Source organism: Homalodisca vitripennis, unplaced genomic scaffold, assembly GCF_021130785.1.
Source record: "Homalodisca vitripennis isolate AUS2020 unplaced genomic scaffold, UT_GWSS_2.1 ScUCBcl_72;HRSCAF=923, whole genome shotgun sequence".
Taxonomy (NCBI): domain Eukaryota; kingdom Metazoa; phylum Arthropoda; class Insecta; order Hemiptera; family Cicadellidae; genus Homalodisca; species Homalodisca vitripennis.
This window is the reverse complement of record NW_025776196.1, coordinates 294,264-307,377: the sequence shown is the minus strand read 5'-3', so window position 1 is coordinate 307,377 and position 13,114 is coordinate 294,264. Positions and strand designations below refer to the sequence as shown.

The 13,114-nt window shown below is 36.8% G+C and overlaps 1 long non-coding RNA gene across 1 annotated transcript; it reads left to right on the top strand.

Annotated features, from left to right (window-relative positions):
- The first annotated feature begins 9,616 nt into the window (after positions 1 to 9,616).
- On the top strand, positions 9,617 to 12,764 carry LOC124370296. Its single transcript, XR_006923175.1, has 2 exons — positions 9,617 to 9,710; positions 12,708 to 12,764. It is a non-coding gene; the product is annotated as an uncharacterized LOC124370296 (long non-coding RNA).
- The last annotated feature ends 350 nt before the right edge of the window (positions 12,765 to 13,114 follow it).

Sequence of the window (13,114 nt, the reverse complement as noted above, 5' to 3'; positions counted from 1 at the left end):
ATTAGTTGCCCTAAAAAGTGAACAAATAACTGTATATATATATATATATATATATATATATATATATATATATATATATGTGTGTGTATGCACCATACAGATCGCATTTTTTGTCCAATTTTCTTCAAATTTGGTAGGAACACGTAAAAAAATATATCTTGTATGAGTTCGTTGGCCAAAAAAATTGACTCACTCTAACTCCCCTTTTGGGGATTTTTCGTTTTTGAAAAATCGTTTTTTTAAAAAAAAAGGACCAAGATTGCTTGAAATCACAAATTTGGTTCTAATGGGTAGAAAGAAAAAAAAAATACGAAAATTTTGATACCCTTTTGAGCTGTTTAGCTCAAACGGTTCTTTTCAAATTTACAAAAAACTGTTTGCCGTTAAACACAGAACAATATTGTCTCATGGACATTGAACATGGGGATTTATACTTTTCCTTCTGATGCACCCTCGAAACATGATAGCAACTTCATATTTGGTAAGTTTGTTTACATAATTTTATAGTTACTTTAGAGATACAGTTTTATAAGCGCTGAATCATTGCATATAGGGATGAGCATTTTCCAAAATGCACTATTACGACTTTTTCCAAATGTATTTCAATGATTAACTAACTTGCTAACTTTACCCAGACATGAGAAGAGTGTCATAAGTACATAATATTTGCGTATTAGGATGAGAATTTTTAAAGTACGGTACTTCTCTATTTTTCAACTTTAGGACCAACAGCTTTAATCAACTCTCAATTAATGACATTTGAAGTCTTAGAGCATTTGGAAATTCGCTACCTCATGTCAGCGTTTTAGCTGCGTGTCGATCTTGTTTTAGTTTAGTGCACTGCGCGTGCCCGAAAATGGTGTAATCTCCAAAACGACCATCGGGTGTCTAACAACCTTGACTGTGCTTTGACGGTAAGGTGTTAAAAAATAATTGCCTTTAAATATTTGCTTAAGCCTATTCCTAAACAGATACTACATAATAATATCTTATTCATTGGTTTGTTTATTATTATTTATTTATTAAAGCACAATAACTGAATCAGTGTTTAAAGAAAAACAAAATGAAAACATTAAATGAGTTTAAAGTTATAAAAATACGAAAAAAATTTAAAAATTAGATTACAACAGTATTTTACAACAGTTTGATTAATCTGACTCAAACGTTTTTAATAATTATAGTCTGTGCAAACTGTAGGCCTTGTCACAAATTTAAGTGTAGTCGTTTTGCCAAGCAACACTGCCACCATCTGAGACAAAATACTCAGCATACTCTTCTCTCACGGCCTTTGCAAAGTCACTTGATTTTCTTCTGATTCGAGGAAGTGGGTAGTATGACTGTAGTCCATCTGTATCATTCCTCCATAGTCCTGGAATAATACTTCCATCAGGCGCAACACTGTCTAAAGAACCAGGAGGAGTGTAAATGTTAACTGAACACTTGCTCTGCCGTAAAAAGTTGTGCAAATAGATGCAAGCACAATTAACAAGGGTACTTTTTTCTGGATTCAAGAGTAGAGGTTTTCTTAAGACGCTGAAGACAGAACTTACAATACCAAACGCATTTTCAGAGCACCTTCGAGCTCGAGACAATCGATAGTTAATTACTCTTCTTTTACTTTTTTTCTCTTGGTGTCCGGGGAACGGTTTTAAAATATGATGATGTAAAGCAAAAGCATCATCTGCAACTATTACATAGGGGACAGCAAATACTCTTCCGGGTAATGGTTTATCTTTGGGCAAACCAGTTCCGTTTTCCACAAAATTTTCCAAAGTTCACAGTTCTTAAATACGCCCCCATCTGATATCCTGCCTTGAGACCCTACATTAACGTATACAAACGAATAGTTGGAGTCTACTAGGGCCATCAGTACAATACTGTGTTGACTTTTATAATTAAAAAACGTAGATCCACTATTTTCTGGTGCTTGTAAATTAATGTGCTTTCCGTCTAGAGCTCCAAGACACTGATTAAACTGCCAAGTTTCCTTATATCCGCTTGCTATCTTCTCCCAGTCTTCAGTTTTGGAAGGTGTCTGCACGTACTGTTTGAGGCAGTCAACTAGAGCAGCACATACTTCAGGGACAATCAGGGATATTGCTTGTTTTGATAATTTAAACAAATACATAAGAGAGTGGTACGAATCTCCTGTCGCTAAAAAACGAAGAGTAACAGCTAAGCGGTCGTTAACACTTATTGCTTGGCGGAAGTTAGTATTTGCTCTTGCAACCTTAGGCCCAATCATGAGAACCAATGCTTCAAAATCAGCATTTGAAACTCGAGTAAAGTTTGTAAATAAACATCCAGAAGTCAAATCTGAGCGTAAATCTTGGCCACTATACTCATACCTTCTCTGTAATAGTTGTCTTTGCCACCACCTGCGAGGAAGGGGTTGATGCTGGTTGATCACAACGAAAGCCGCGGCAACACATGCTAGTCGCTTACGACGATACACCAGATCCCGGTCAACCATCACTGCACACTACTCCTGCTAGACTGAGCCTTTTCAGAGCGAACTCTAGTTTGTTCGTCCAAACACAAAAATTTTTGTTCGTCGAACAAAATGTCTACGAACTTTTAAAATGTTCGTTGTCAGATCACGACTGCAACCATGTTCAACGAACATGTTCACCGAACGTTCGCTAGGTGTGGACGAGGCATTATAGATAAAATTGTCCATTGGACGAACAAACGAGCTGTAGTCTACCGAGGAAACCCTCTTCCTAAATATTCACTTCTTAACAAATGGGTCAATGTTACCAAAGATGAACTAAAAAAAGTTCTTAGGCCTAACCATGCTTATGGGCAATTTAGGATTTCCCACACTGAAACACTATTGGTCAAATGACCCATTATACGGACATACCATATTTGGCAATATAATGTCTCGCAATAGATATGAAACCATTCTACAATGTTTGTGTTTTTATGATTCTGAAACAGATCCTACTGATGGCAGAATGCACAAAATTAGCCAAGTGTTACATCACCTCTTACAAAATACTAACGATACTTACAAACCCGGAAAATCACTGTCCCTCGATGAAGCGATGGTTTTGTTTCGGGGAAGGTTATCATTCCGGCAGTACATAAAAAACAAGGCTCACAAATACGGAGTTAAATTGTATGAACTATGTACATCAGACGGATTCATTCTAAACGTAATCATTTATGAAGGCAAAGGACCTTACAACACCAAGGAAAGGGTCACACATATGAGGTGGTGATGAAACTAATGCAAAACTTTCTTCACAAAGGCCATATTGTCTACTTAGACAATTTTTACAATAGCGTTGAGCTAGCTGAAGACCTGTTCAAAAACCAAACCAACATATGTGGGACCCTGCAAGCTGGCAGGTCAGGTAACCCACAAGAAGTTATTCAGGGAATTTATCAGCCGGCAAAAAAAGCGAAGTAACCGTCATGAAATGGAGGGACAAACGTAATGTGCTAAGTATTTCTACAGCACATGGGCCTGACATGACAGACACCACAAACAAAAGAGGAACAGTTACGAAGAAGCCTTCTATGATCGTAGCTTATAACAAAGGAATGGGCGGCATTGACAAAAGCGATCAAATGCTATCTTACTATTCCAGTCCAAGGAAATCCCTACGCTGGTATATGAAGATATTCTTTCATCTCATGGATATCGCACTCTGGAACAGTGTCTACATCTTTTCGAAGCTAAGTGGCAAGATGACATACCTCAGCTCTAGGGACGTGATAATTAAACATTTTATTCAAGTGGAACAAGTGCAACGTCCTTTCCGTGCTAGCTCCTCAGGAGGTCACTTACCCGTAAAAGTTCAAAAAAGACTGAGATGCAAAATTTGCCGAGTTGAACAACAGAAGAGAAAGGACACTTTCTACGCTTGTTCTGTTTGCAAGGACAAAGACAACAAACTAATTGGCCTATGTATACCAATTTGTTTCAACAAATTTCATGAAAAGTAGGCCCAAACAATTTATGAGATGCATAAACTAATTGTCAGTTTAGTATTAATTTGGGCGTAATAGGCTAATAACATTACTTTTGTAAATGTACACATTTGTAACAGTGTCGTCTACTTTATACAATTGATTGTCCAATTATAGCCTATGCTTTATATTGTAAAAAGTTTGGTATTTTTTGCCTTTGTTCTTTTCACTAGAATGTTCTACACTTTTGTAATAGGAAGTGCATATAGAGATCTGTCTGAGGAAAGATACCACTTACCATCAAACTTAGCTTTACTTTATAAATATTGCCTTGAACTTACAATAAATGTGAATATATGCATTGTCATCGCGCTTGGTTCTCAAAAAACCCAGAGTTTTTAATGCCATGGACCGAGCGCCGCACATCTGCGGCGCCGTAAAAAGGCTCAAAACATTTTAAAAACCTGTAGAAATCACAAAGGTATGTTAAATTAAGGTTATTTTAAAGTGTATTATATGGATTTAAATTAAAATTTCTTGTGGTCTGTGGTGAAAGTCACACACATTATTCTCAGTCTTCTAGTAAAGATCCGTATTTTACCGATAGTCTATCGGAATGACCGCGGCGCCGCACATATGCGGCGCTCGGTAGCGAACGTGTTAATAATGTTATAGGCCTACAACCACACTAACTAACCTAACCTAACCTAATATTATAACCCAGCCTAACTCAACCTGAATTTTGGTACGTTGAGGTCAGGTTATGTTATGAGGTTGGTTTTTATAGGCTGGGTAAGTTTAGAGTCATGTTAGGCTACGTCAGGTTAGGTCATGTTTTAGGGATGTTGGGAGGAAAAACTTGAAAAATGAGAGCTCCCCTGTTTTCTGATAAATAGTTCATTTTTCATCTAAAATTTTATAACGTACTGTATAGGCCTATTATTACTTAAGCTAACAAAGGACATAAATTAGTATAGCCTTATCCTAACTGTTCCTACCCATAATAAACTAACCTATTACAGTAGCCTACTTTGGACTTAATCTACGGTAGGCCTATACTAACACTATTTTTTGTTTGTTTTATTTTTACAGTTGTAGTATTACACTATCGAGATTAAGTTGGTTAATCGATACGTAAATGTGTTGTAGGTTCCTACTGCTTTAAAAAAATGGAGCTGCAACCAAGTACAAGCAAGGCTTTTATAAGTTCCCGGACTTCAAAATTAGTAGAGATGGCAACAAGTCGAGAAGTGAGGGAGCCTCGTGCAGCAAAAACTAAAGCTGCTGACTTTTTAAAGGAATTCAAGAATTCTGGAAATTACGAAGAGCCCTTATTTAGTGATGACAGTAACGACAGTGATTAATCTTGATCAGAACTTATAGGCCTATACCAATAATTGCATGTTGTATGCTTAAAGGAATAAAGTATTCATGATTCTTGGTATTAAAATCTTTAACAAGAAAATAATTTAATAACTAAAATATTAATTCAGAACCTTTTTTATTTTAAATATAATCTTTTTTATTGAAAAGATTGGTAGAATTTTGATTCCTATACTTTTAATTGTCCATGACGGCATCAGGCCTGTATTTTGTATTTTTTATAATTGTTATAAGAAAACAAGTGGTGAGATGCTACAGTTCAAGATAAAGAGTACTGAAACGGTATTGCTTGGACCAATGACTTTCCGAAAAACTTTTCATGTATGTTATGTAAAGAGTGTTCTTTTCAGGTGCAGCGAAATCAATGTAAGTCTTTTTAACAATAAATATTTAGTCCAATTGGTCCTATATTTTATTTTTTCTTTCATGGTTTAATGATGACAGTGAAAATGAAGATTTAATTAATACGTACGCTTCTCAATAAGTTTCAGTTATTAGAGCAGCCAAAAAGACAGGAACTCCTTTCCATGTACATGAGATGTGTCATAATGACTTTTTTGACATGAAAAAGTTATTTTTGAACTGTGGGTACATAACGCCTCAAGAAAAGTCAAAATGTAAAAAAAAGGGAATAATAGTGATGGAAACTTAAATAAAGAAGGTAATACCCTCAGCAATGATGAACTTGATGATGAAGCATCTGACAAATTCAAGTTGAGTAAAGCAATTGTTATTAGAATGGAGAAAATTAATCCAAACAAGATTTTATTTAAGAATTCACATCAAGATAAGGAGTTCAGAGAACACCAAACAAAAAAGAAGAGGAAGCATAAACCGATGACAGACATACAAATGGAAAAAAGCATACCAAAATAAAATCCCTATAAGTAAAAGAAAGAAATCTGACTTAATGAGTTTGATAGATTCTAACCTGGTTCCATGGTTTTATCAGGACTTTTTTAAAAATCTTCAACCCTTTGCACTCGAATAGAGTTTTTAGAAATATTCCTTACAAGTCGTATGTCCACTGGGAATGGCCGCGCTACTGTTTATACCGGCTCCGCTTTCATATTACAGTCTTGTTCTTCCTAGCTCGTACGGCCACTGTGAGTGGCCAATACATAATCCGCTGAACGTTCGCATGGCCACTGGGAATGGCCATTGCACTTTGTATCCATGGAAACTATTTTTTTGGATGTTTTAAATTATACTAGTTACACTAAATTGTGCTGCGACCTATAGGGAATCTCTTGAACTAGGTAGAAAAGAGCGGTACTTTCTCCCTATTATATAATCTCTGTTCTATTGGCGGCCAACTTGACTCTATACCAGCTGTTTTTATTTAAACATCTGATCCTTGTGATTGAAATAGGAGACTTTCTGTTTCAATTATCGTGGCTAATCGCTGTGTGTAAAGTTTGATAAGTGCATCAATATGGATAAAGACTTTAATTTAAACATCTGATCCTTGTGATTGAAATAGGAGACTTTCTGTTTCAATTATCGTGTGCTAATCGCTGTGTGTAAAGTTTGATAAGTGCAGCAATATGGATAAAGACTTTAATTTAAATTCCGATGAAATCATCAGACATGTGTTTGAATCAGATTCAGATTGTGGAAACGTTGATTCAGATCACGAAAGTGATGTTGACTCAAACTTAGGTGAAGAGTACGAGGCATTGATTAACAGTGAACTGAGTGATGGACTAGGTTATGTTGGAAACGGAACTCAAGAAGATACAGAAGTTGAAGAAGAACAGTTGGACAAAATTAGAGAAGAGGAGGAGAACGAAATCAGAGAAGAAGAGGAGGTGTGGAGGGAATGGACTGAAGGTGATACAAACTTTGTTAAGTTTCAGTGGTCAAATTACTCAGGTTACAAACCACCACTAGGGCAAAATCCAATTTCGCCCCTTGAATATTTCCAGCTTTTCTTTACAGATAATCTCATATCTGAAATAGTTAAAGAAACTAATAGATACGCGAATGAAAAAATAAAAAAAAACACTCCATTGCAGAAACGATCCATGTGGTGGTCATGGAAAGATGTAGATCTGATAGAAATGAAAGCTTTCCTAGGAGTCCTAATAAACATGGCAATGAACCCTCAGCCAGAACTCGGTGACTATTTCTCCACGGATTGGATTGACTACCAGCCTTTTTTTAAAGACGTATTATCAAAAGAGAGATTTTTACAGATATATTGGAATCTCCACATAAGTCCTCCTCCAACTGGCCCAATCCATGGGACCTTGACAAGATTTGGGAAAGTACGCAATGTGGTGCTGTACTTAGACAAAAAGTACAGGGAATACTATGTGCCAGAAAAAAAGTCAGCATTGACGAAAGTACTGTTGGATTTAAGGGGAAAATTTCTTTCAAGGTCTATAACAAAGACAAACCCACCAAATGGGGGATAAAGGTGTTTGTTCTATCTGAATCCAAGTCTGGTTACATTTGTGCCCTGGAACCATACTTTGGAAAATGCACTACAGACAAAATGATTCGGCAAGACTTAGGTGTCACCAGTCGAGTTGTTTTACATCTTGTTAATAAGATTAAAGAAACCTATGGTAACATTGAAGGCCTACATGTGTTTACCGAAAGGTATTACACTAATTTGGATTTGGCTCAGGCACTCTATGAAATGAAAATCCATTTAAACTGGCACTATTATGAGAAATAGAAAAGGCTTACCTGAGCAAGTTAGACCAAAAAGAAGTAAGAAGGGGAGTAATAGAAGAGACGTTACACAAGTAAAGTTGAAGAAGGGCGAAATTAAAGCCTTCAGAAAAGACGACAAGTACAATCTTTTGCTATGGAAGGATTCAAATGAAGTAACAATGTTGAGCACTTTGTATGATAGTAGCACACAAACTGTGAGGCAAGTTGTTAAAAGAGGGGTAATAGAAGAGGTGAACAAGCCTACTGTTGTATGTAAATACAACGAACAATGGGAGGTGTAGACATTGCCGACCAATATATTTCGTCATACAGTTTCACCAGAAAATCACTAAAGTGGTGGAGGAAAATTTTTTTTCTGGTTGGTCGAAACAGCCATCGTAAACGCGTATTTGTTGTTCAACATGAACCAAGACAAAAAAGTCAGACAGAGAAAGTTTCGAAAGGAGCTCATTAAAGAACTTGTTTCTGATGTCAGAAATGTCAAGAAACGTGGAAGACCATCAGACATACAGGATGAAGAGAGATTAAACGGAAAGTTGCACATAATTTGGCCCATGGGGCCTGGTAAATCTAAGGACTGTTTTGTGTGCAGTGACCGAAGTGCTGGTGGATCAAGGAAGCGTACCAAGTACATATGCAAAACGTGCACTGTACAGCCTGGTTTGTGTATTGGACCATGTTTTGAGCAATACCACACAGCTAAAAAACTCAAAGTTTAAAAAAATACACCAGATAGTTATTATTGTTTTAGTGTTTTAAATACAACAAAGATTTCATGTAAGCTCTAATCAATTTCATTTAATTAATTATTAACATGTATATTTTAATTTTATAAATAACAATTATAATTAAGCCAGAAAAACATCTTTATTTTAAATAAACTTCATTGATATAACTAAAACAATACTTTGTTGTTTGTAGTTTTAGTGTTTTCAATACAACTAAGATTTCATGTAACCTCTAATCAATTTCATTTAATTAATTATTAACATGTATATTTTAATTTTATAAATAACAATTATTATTAAGCCAGAAAAACATCTTTATTTTAAATAAACTTTATTAATATAACTAAAACAAAGTTTTCAAACAAATGTGTTTGCTTGTCTTGAAATGCCTTGTACGTCCATTTCAGGTGAATGTTGATAAAATAATTGCGAGCTGATGACACCAGCCAGCCAATATGGCGGCCGAGTTGCGACAGACGAGTGAGCGGCCACTCACGGTGGCCATGCGACCTGAGAGATCTGTGCAAGCGAGAAATAATGCAAGTTATGTAAGGCTACGTACACATGGCAGCGTTGCATCGCGCGTTTTCCATCGCGCGTTCTAACGCGCGTTTTATAACACTACGAAACAAATTACTACGTACACATGGAACGCGCGTTTTTAAATTGACGCGCCTCAAAGCGCGCGTCTCGAAGGTTCCTCGTGGACTGCGCGACTGCAGCGCGCCTCGAGTTTCGATAGTTTGAATTGTACCGTACACATGTGAGCAGTCGAGCGCGCGCTTTTGAGTGAGTGACATCTTCTGTAATCAGTCATGGAAGACACTGTTTTTGATACGGAACTTTTCATTGAAGAGATTAAAAGTCGGCGTTCAATATGGGACAAGGAGTGTGCCGACTACAAAAACAGAGTATTGAAAAGGACCGCGTGGCATCAGTTGGTGGAAATATTCTCAAAAGAAGGTTGCTCAGAGGAGCAAAAGAAAATTCTTGGTAAGTGCAAACTTTAATATTAAGTTATTGGATGTGTTTTTTTTTTTACTGTTGTTACTGTTTTCCTTTGAAGGCTTTTTTTATTGTTATTGTTTTAGAGGTTTATTGTTTGTTAACCTAATTTTGTTGGGTTTTGGCCCAGTTAGTTTTTTTTGGGTCTCTTTTCCGTAGGTTTCAGGGTTTTTTTTTGCCTTTCCTGGCCAACACTTAGAAACTAGTTGTTTTTTTTGTTTTTAAAGTTCCTAATTAAACCACTTTACCACGACCAAATGATTTCCTTACTCCGTTAAGCTCTTCCCGTAGCTCTACAGTTTTTCTTTCACGCCTTTTAAGAGCCTGAATTTATTTGCTCCAAGTCTCTAAATTTAAAAAACTAGTATGGAAAAATAAAACTTTATTTTGTCTTTTCCCACTGGCCACCAATTTTTTTTCTCAGACGTCCCGTAGGGGGAGGAGAGTACTGGCCCACTTTTGCTAAATTTTGCCAGTACCAGGTTTTTACCTAATTAGCCTTTACAACACGAACTTGGGTCTGTTGATATTATGATGGGTGTAATTTTCTCATATTTTTAATTTTCGCTTTGGAATGGTCTCTTCATCCCTTCTGTTCCTCCCATCTTTGAAGAAAAAAAATACAGACCTTATGTCTGGAGTAATACTCTCCCGGTGGTCCAAGGAGTTCCGCCAGCCGTTCGGGGTTTCCATTCGGGTGCTTAAGTGGCCCTTGGGTTCCGGGGTGGAGATACCCGGATGGTGGAGACTTTAGGAAGTGCTTTGGCTAATAAGCTTTGGCTAATAAGTGTACACTTATTTAATTTCCTTCCCAACCTTACTGGAACACCCTCTTGTAGCCTTTTGACCACCAAGCGTATTAGTGATGTAGAAACAAAACGAAAAAACCCATCCTTGTGTCAACACTTCAGACCTTTATTTATTGGTAGCTACCACAGAAAGTAGTTAATTTTGTTCAAGTTTTTTTTACTACTACTAGGCTTTTCCTCAAGCCTCTTTAAACTAAAAAGATTTAATCTTGAGTAGTGTGGTCAGTCGGAATGGATTCTAGCCGTTACGCTTTTGGAGCGCCTCGCGAGCGTGCAGGATATCCATACTAGAGCTATTTCTAGCTGTTTGCTAACGACAGCAGTACCAGTTGTAGTCTCTAATCTTTCCGTCCTTGTCTTCCTACCTTATCCTTTTGAGTTTTTTTCTTTTCTCTCCCGGGGTAGAGGGGGAGGATGTGGCGTTTGCCACTTTATTTTGTTGGTCTTTGGACGGACCGGGAGCTGTTTCCTTACAGCTGGTCGAGCCATCTGTTTTACCAGATGGTTGTTCTCTTTCTAGATGTTTCTGTGGCTTTCTGGCTTTTTGATTGGTTCTAGTATTTTCAGGTTTTCTAGATTTCGGGAATTAGGTTTCTTGTCCTCTTCTCTTCTGACTTCCATAGGGCAAGGACATCTTGGAGTTTTCTGTGGTCGGAGTTACAAAAATCAAAGCTGGCTGCCCGCTCCCTCTACGAACCGGCACGGTGTTTTGGTGTTAATATCGTATGCCTACCTTCCAATCAACGTTTCACGACCTCGTTTAATATTTAGGACCCAGTCTTTCCAAATTCAGTTTTCGAATATCGTCGCAAAGTAATGAATAACACTATAGCATATCAGTTTATAGTTTATTTTAGAAACATGTCAACTAACATTTCTTTACATTTTATTTAGTAATGAAAAACTTAAATATTTTTGTAATAAGATTTGCAACAGTAAGTTTTTACAGGAAGTAATAGGCCTAATACGTATTATTCATGATAAACTTATATTTATGACAGGAATACTTGCAAAACTAATAGTAAGAGTTACATGAAGCTTGTATAATATATTATTTTACTCACAATTTTACATTAGATCTAACAATAAAAAACTTTAAACTTAAGGTAGTTGTTGCAATCGTGCACTGATTGTTGTAGTGTTACAACGTGTCTTTTACAACTGTATTGTTAACACAGACTTCAACAAGTTTTTACCAACTCATTTTCACACAATTGGAATCTAATTCACACCATCTTATCCTGCCACGGCAGTTTGCCTTCTTTGATGAAATAACTAGCAAATCTGTCCCTCACTTCTTTTGCGTAAATGTTTGGCCGTGGTGAGGCAACTTCCAACAAATCAATAAATGGCGCTTTATGAAGTGTGTACCCATCGCGTGATCGCACAAAGTTATGCAACAAACAACATGCCAAAATGATACTGTTTGCAAATTCTAAGCTAACATTTAGAGGCCTATGGAATATTCTCCATTTGTTGGCCAACATACCGAAGGTACACTCAATGTATCTGCGAGCCCTTGACAATCGATAGTTTAGGATTCTCTTAGAATGAAGCAGGATCTTTCCCGCGTATGGACACATTATATGTTTTGAAAGGCCGAACGCATCATCTGCGACAAACACATAAGGCAAAGGTGTGATGTCAACGTTTGAAATTGGTTGTGAATCTGGAATACTCAATGTTACTTCAATGAGTTTTCTGTAAAACACCGATTCTTGGAAAATTGACGAATCATTGCTTTTTCCATAAGATCCAACGTCCACAAACAAGAAACAATAGTTGGCATCACAAACAGCTAGCAATATAGTAGAGTAAAAGTGTTTGTAGTTATAAAAAAGGGACCCAGTATCACTTGGTTGCACAAGACGAACATGCTTACAATCAATTGCTCCAAGGCAGTTGGGAAAATTTGTATACTTCAGAAATCCTGTAGCGATTTCTTTCCACGTGTGTTCTGTCATAGGCGGCATACACAGAGTCTTCAGTTTACTCCACATTGCTGCACAAACTTGGCGGATTACATTCCCTGCAGTCGACTTTCCCACTCTGTAGTTGTAATGCAACTCAGCAAAGGAACACCCAGTGGCTAAATACCTAAAAAGAAAAGAAAATATAAGTTCTTGTTATAATATTGAACTTGTTTACAAAGATCACAAAATTAATTTTGTTCCAGGGAATACATTGCAAAAGAGATGGAAGAGTCTGCGTGACAATTTTGCCAGGGAATTGAGAAAAAGGAAGACTAAAAAATCTGGATCTGGAGCAAGCAAATCTACTCCTTACATTTATTTTTCAAGACTTAAATTTTTGGAAAATACAGTCAATAACAAATTGACAACAAGTAACTTGGACGACCATGATAAGGAGGATGTCACCTTGGAGGAGGGAGAAGCGGATACTGAGGATCTGACCATGCCAGAAAAACACTCCGACTTGCCAGTAAGTAACAAAAAAATTAAGTTGAATCCAGCTGATAAACATTTTTCGGACATTATACAAAAAAGTATTGCAATGAGGGAACAGAGAGAAGTTGCCAAGAGTAATGAAGACGATGACAAATTATTTTGCCTTTCTTTGTAC